This window comes from Morone saxatilis, unplaced genomic scaffold, assembly GCF_004916995.1.
Source record: "Morone saxatilis isolate NCDOM2014 unplaced genomic scaffold, NCSU_SB_2.0 Contig4, whole genome shotgun sequence".
NCBI classification, from domain to species: Eukaryota; Metazoa; Chordata; class Actinopteri; family Moronidae; genus Morone; species Morone saxatilis.
Window position 1 is genome coordinate 18,594,097 of NW_023339984.1, and position 6,763 is coordinate 18,600,859.

The following is a 6,763-nucleotide window of genomic DNA, read 5'->3' on the forward strand; positions in this document are numbered from 1 at the left end:
TTATCTTATCTTATCTTATAATATCTTAAAATGATGATAAAAAATTCTCAGAATAATGAATTAGTATCTCAAAACACCGAGAAACGTTCTCAACATTTTTTATATCTCAAAACTATGTTATAAATGTGCAAAAGCTCATAAATATATATTTAAAAAATTTAGAAAATGCAGTTAAAAATTGTTTTGAAGAAACAACGCTCTTATTTTGTTAAACCGGACTGGATGTCGCGTTCCTGTTCCCGCGAGCTTGCCGCCCGCAGTGACCGCGTCAGAGTCAGGAAACGAGCCGAGCCGAGCCGAGCCGACACATACCATACCAGAGAGAGGGACTAGTAGTCGTGGTTGACCTCCGTTGTTGTCCCCATTGTGTTTTGATCGTGCTGGTGTCGTGTGATCTTCTGTGTCGTAGTCACTGTGGTGTGTGTGTTGTTGTTTTTCTGTTCTGTGTTGTGTGTGGTTTGTCTTTTTTGTTTGTGTCTGTCTTGTTTGTGTGTGTGTGTTCTCTGTGTGTTCTGTTGGTTTGTCTGTTTACTGTTCTCTTTTTTTGGTGTTTGTTCTTGTGTTGTTTCAAACTACGCTAGCTGAATGTGTCGAGGACGACTCGTTGTGGTGAGCTCGGTGGCTCAGTGCGTGTGTGTCTGTGTGTGTGTGTGTGTCTGTGTCTGTGTGTGTGTGGGTGTGTCTGTTGTGTGTGTGTGTGTGTCGTTGTGGTTGTCTGTGTCTGTGTGTGTGTGTCTGTGTGTGGTGTGTGATGCTCTGTGTGTTGTGTGTGTGTGTGGTCTGTGTTGTTGTGTGTTGTGTGTGTCCTGTGTGTTGTGTCTGTGTGTGTCTCTGTGTGTGTGTCTCTGTGGTGTGTGTGTGTGTTTTGTTTGTCTGTGTGTTGTGTGTGTCTCTGTGTGTGTGTCTGTGTGTGTGTGTGTGTCTGTGTGTGTGTTCTGTGTGTGTGTGTGTGTTGTGTGTGTGTTGGTGTGTGTCTGTGTGTGTGTTGTGTGTCTGTCTGTGTGTGTGTGGTGTGTGTGTGTGTGTGTCTGTCTGTGTGTGTGTGTGTGTGTGTGTGTTACTGTGTGTGTGTGGTGTGTGGTGTCTGTGTGTCTGGTGTGTGTCTTGTGTGGGTGTGTCTGTTGTGTGTGTGTGTGTGTGTGTGTGTGGTGTCTGTCTCTGTGTGTGTGTGTTGTGTGTGTGTGTGTGTTCTGTCCTCTGTGTGTGTGTGTGTGTTGTCTGTCTCTGTGTGTGTGTGTGTGTGTGTGGTTCTGTGTGTGTCTGTGTGTGTGTGAGTTGTGTGTTACTGTGTCTCTGTGTGTGTGTGTGTGTGTGTGTCTGTGGTGTGTGGTGTTGTGTCTGTGTGTGTGTTGTGTGTGTCTGTGTGTTTGTGTGTCTGTGTCTGTGTGTGTGTGTGTGTCTGTGTGTGTTGTGTGTGTGTCTGTGTGTTGTGTGTGTCTGTGTGTGTGTGTTGTGTGTGGTGTGTGTCTGTGTGTGTGTTGTGTGTGTGTGTGTCTTTGTGTGTGTGTGTGTGTGGTGTGTGTGTTGTGTGTTGTCCTGTGTGGTGGTGTCTGTGTGTGTCTCTGTGTGTGTGTGTGTGTGTGTGGTGTGTGTGTCTGTGTGTGTGTCTGTGTGTGTCTCTGTGTGTTTCTGTGTGTGTGTGTGTGTCTGGTGTGGTGTGTTGTGTGTGTGTGTGTGTGTGTGTGTGTTGTGTGTGTGTGTGGTAGGTCTGTGTTTGTGTGTGTGTCTGTCTGTTGTGTGTGTGTGTGTGTGTGTTGTGTGTCTGTCTGTGTGTGTTGTGTGTGTGTTGTTACTGTGTGGTGTGTTGTGTGTGTCTGTGTGTCTGTGTGTGTCTCTGTGTGTGTTGTCTGTGTGTGTGTGTGGTTGTGTGTGTGTGTCTGTCTCTGTGTGTTGTCGTGGTGTGTGTGTGTGTGTGTGTCTGTCTCTGTGTGTGTGTGTGTGTGTGTCTGTCTCTGTGTGTGTTGTGTGTGTGTGTGTATCTGTGGTCTGTGTGTGTGTGAGTCTGTAATGTTACTGTTGCTCTGTGTGTTGTTGTGTGTGTGTGTTTTTGTGTCCTGTGTGTCTGTGGTGTGTGTGTGTCTGTGTGTGTGTTTGTTCTGTGTCGTGTGTGTCTGTGTGTGTGTGTGTGTCTGTGTGTTGTGTTGTCTGTGTGTGTGTGTGTGTCTGTGTGTGTTGTGTGTGTCCCTGTGTGGTGTGTGTGTTGTGTGTGTGTGTGTGTGTTGTGTGTGTGTGTGTGTGTGTGTGTGTGTGTGTTGTTGTGTGTGTGTGTCTGTGTGGTCTCTGTGTGTGTGTGTGTGTGTGTGTGTTGTCTGTGTGTCTGTGTGTGTCTCTGTGTGTGTGTCAAGGCTGTGTTGTGTGTGTGTGTGTGTGTGTGTGTGTGGTGTGTGTGTGTGTGTGTGTGTGTGTCTGTCTCTGTGTGATGTGTGTGTGTGTGTGTGTGTCTGTCCTCTGTGTGTGTTGTGGTGGTGTCTCTGTGTGTGTTGTGTGAGTCTGTGTGTTACGTGTCTCTATGTGTGTGTGTGGTGTGTGTCTGTGTCTGTGTGTTGTGTGTGTGTGTGTCTGTGTGTGTGTGTTTGGTGTGTGTGTTTGTGTCTGTGTGTGTGTGTGTCTGTGTGTGTGTGTGTGTGTGTGTCTGTCTGTGTGTTGGTGTGTGTTGTGTGTGTGTCTGTGTGTGTGGTGTGTGTGTCTGTGTGTGTGTGTGTGTGTGTGTGTGTTGTGTGTCTGTGTTGTGTTGTCTGTGTGTGTCTCTGTGTGTGTGTTGTTGTGTTTCTGTGTGTGTGTGTGTGTGTGGTGTGTGTGTGTGTCTGTGTGTGTCTCTCCTGTGTGTGTGTGTGTGTGTGTCTGTGTGTTTGTGTGTGTGTGTCTGTGTGTCTGTCTCTGTGTGTGTGTGTGTGTGTCTGTGTGTGTTTCTGTGTGTGTGTGTGTACTGTGTGTGTGTGTGTTGTGTGTTACTGTGTGTGTGTGTGTGTCTCTGTTGTGTGTTGTGTGTGTCTGTTGTGTGTGTGTGTGTGTGTCTGTGTCTTGTGTCTGTGTGTGTGTGTGTCTGTGTTTCTGTGTGTGTGTTTTGTGTTGTGTTGTGTGTGTCTGTGTGTGTGTGTGTGTCTTGTGTGTGTGTGTGTGTTCTGTGTGTGTGTCTGTGTGTGTGTGTGTTGTCTGTGTGTGTGTGTGTGTGTTTGTGTGTGTGTGTGTGTCTGTGTGTGTGTTTCTGTTGTGTTCTGTGTGTTTCTGTGTGTGTCTGTGTGTGTGTGTGTGTGTGTGTGTGTGTGTGTGCTGTGTGTGTCTCTTCTGTGTGTGTGTGTGTGTGTGTGTTGTGGTGTTACTGGGTGTTGTGTGTCTGTGTGTTACTGTGTTGTGTGTGTGTGGTTCTGTGGTGTCTGTGTGTGTGTGTGTTTTACTGTGGTGTGTGGTGTGTCTGTGTGTTACTGTGTGGTGTGTGTGTCTCTGTGTGTGTGTGTGTGTGTGTGTGTCTTGTGTGTTGGTGTGTGTGTGTTCTGTGTGTGTCTCTGTGTGTGGTGTTGTGTGTGTGTGTGTGTCTGTTGTTACTTGTTGTGTTGTGTGTGTCTCTGTGTGTGTGTGTGTGTGTGTGTGTGGTGTTACTGTGTGTGTGGTGTGTGTCTCTGTGTGTGTGTGTGTGTCTCTGTGTGTGTGTGTGTTGTGTCTCTGTGTGTGTGTGTGTTACTGTGTTGTCTGTGTGTGTTGTGTGTGTGTGTGTGTTCTCCTGTGTGTGTGTTGTCTCTGTGTTCTCGTTGTTGTGTGTTTACGTGTGTGTCTGTGTGTTTGTGTGTGTGTGTGTTCTTGTGTGTGTGTGTCTCTGCTGTGTCTCCTGGTGTGTTGTGTGTCTTCTGTGTGTGTGTGTCTTCTGTGTGTGGTGTTCTCTGTGTGTTCTGTTGTGTGTTGTGTGTCAGCAGATGGTAACTGTAACTGTAATTAAAAAGTTAAACAGCAGTGTTTGCTGTCTTAACATGATAAGATTTATAAAATATATTTAATGGACATAAAGAGAACTAAGTCAAACCTGGTTCTTATTTTCAGCTTGTTATATTTTAAAATTTTAATGATTATCTGAAAATTCAAAATAAAAAAGGAGAAGAATAATTCCAATGTGAAAGTTTGTATCTTTTATTTGTTCAGTAAATAGTAAAACTTTTAATAATAATGAAATTATCCCCTAACAGGCTTGAATGAACTACGAGTGTGTGTGGGACTGTTTAACTCAACACCATTCAGTTAATAATGAGACCAACAAACGACGGCCCAGCCCTCCACCAAGCACTGTAAAGCAACTCCCTCTCCTCCTTCCTCTCCCTCCCTCCTCCCTCACTCCCTCTCTCTCCCTCCTCCCTCCCTCCTCCTCCTCTCTCCTTCCCTCCCCCTCCTCTCTCTCCTTCCTCCTCTCTTCCTTTCCTCCTCCCTGCTTACCAGAGATTACACCTCCGCTTAAGAGTTCATCCTGAGGACAACGTGCTGACAACTGACACCAACTGGAAGAGGCCATAAAAGCCTGACAGTGGGAGGGATCTTTACCTCATTTTCCTCAATTGTTCCTCATTGTTCCTGCGAAATTGTTTCCATCCCAATTATTCCCACTGATATCCCAAACGGCAAAGGGCTGGCCGTAAACGTCACATGGAACGAGTTCCGTCGTAATCAGAGTCCGGGGCTCGGGGAGCAATGATCATGTTTTGGGAAAGCAGCGTGTGTTGTTAAAAGCAAGCATGTTCATATTTACGAAACCAAAGATAAAATAAAGTCTGAAGTCTTTACAGCTGAAGCACAAAGCAGCAGTTTCTATTAACGCGCTGTAAGAGCGAAAGCAGAGATCACTTCTCACCACGAAATAATCTGTAAAATGTGGTTTGTGGCCTCAACGCTAGACTAAACGAAAGCTTCAGTCTCTACAAGTTGATTTTTCACAGCAGAACAAGCAGCAGCTAGGAAACTGCAGTTCCTGTAACGCCACTAGAGGCTGGCTCCATACTGAAGGTTACTTGTGTTTAAACCTTCCACAACACGTCTTGCGTATCGTCTTGCGATCTGTTACGTTGTTCGCCCTTCCTCCGCAGTCTTTGGGAAAATGCTTTATGACACAACTTCCTGTCTTTGAATGGTTTTCAAACATAAAATCCCCAAAAAGCTCATTTTTGATTCCAACGATGTTTTAACAAAACGTATAGAACAGGAATGAGAACATGTACAAACAACCAGTCATGTTTGAGTCCATCAACAGATTCAACACCATTTTAATAGCCACTGCCTTCTGCTTTATTATTTTATTATTTCTAATATTTAATCAATTATAGGTTGAGCGATGATTATTGAATTCCTCCTGCAACACGCTTTAAATGCTCTGATAAATGAACAATTTAAGAGTCACAACTGTTGTTGTCTTGTGTTTGTTGTGTAAACCAATAGTGACAACAGTTTAGATCAGGATAATGGAGAATATATAAATCATCTATCTCTGCTCACTACCGTTCTTCAGCTCAAACTTCTCTTAATTGTTCGATGAAGAATAAAAATGAAGATGTTCATTTGATTCCTCCATTGGCAATAAAAACCAATAAAGGACCACAAATAAAATGTTTAAATAAAACTACACAGAATAAAGTGGGATATGGTTTAGATGACAAAAGGTTAAAGGTTGATAACAGCATTATAATGATGCCTGTAGTTTTGATGTTGTTTGTTTGAAAGACCAACAAATTGTCCCCTTTATTTATAATTGTCTGGTGTGTTTCACCCATAACTGCAGCACCAACGGGTATGTAAGATATACATTAAATTAGGAGCCCTTAAATTTAAACCTGGAGGAAGCTCTGCATTTGCAGTATCACAAAGCATCACATATACAGCCTGCTGCCCTGCCGCGTGGGCCCTCACAGCCGATCAATCACATGATTTGATCGGTTTTATCCACACACAAACACACACACACTGGTTAACACACACCAACACACACACACACACTGTAACACACACACAACACACACTGTAACACTCACGCTCCTTGTCCTCTGCCCCGGCTTCGAATGCTTGCTCCATGTTACACAGTTCCTCTTGTTTTTATCTCCGTCCTCTTCATCCTTCCACTGTTGGACAACTGTCTTGTCTCTCCTGCTTGTCTCCTCTCTCTACCTGGTCTGCCTGCCCTGTTGTTCTGTCTGTCGGGTAAACAGCAACGTGTCCCAGTGAAACCTCCCGCAAGCCCAAACTGAAGTTGAATCCCAGAACAGCCATTCTCCCCTCTGTCCATCCCTTCCTGTCCATCTCTCTGTTCTCTCTCTTGAAAGCCAACTGAAAACCTACAAACTGCTATCTGGATTGACAGGCCTGTCAATTAAACCCCGCCAAGTTTTTACCTTACGCAATAAAAAAAAGGGGCTTGTTGCTTCTTCGCGCGGTAGTTAGTCACCCGCGGGGTAAAACTTGCTCCTGCCGGGTGGTATTTAATGTTAAGGTGAGTTGACGTTAGTAAGGCGTTGCCTTCACTCCCCGCTGCCGTGCCAACCCGAAGCGGGCCAAACCGCGGCTACCTGCTAACGCTACCCAACGGCTACCTGCCCTCAGTCACCGTGAAACCGGTGACACGGTCGAGCGTAACGGCCGGCGCCTTCCGGAGGATTCCCGCCTCAACGCTGCGGCCCTTTGTTCCGGGCTCGGCGAGTTATCCGACCGTTGAACGTCCTCCGCAGACGAGCGTCATCCTCGGTGTGTGTGTGTGTGGTGTGTGTGTGTGCGCGACGCCGGGGCTCTTGTGTTTACT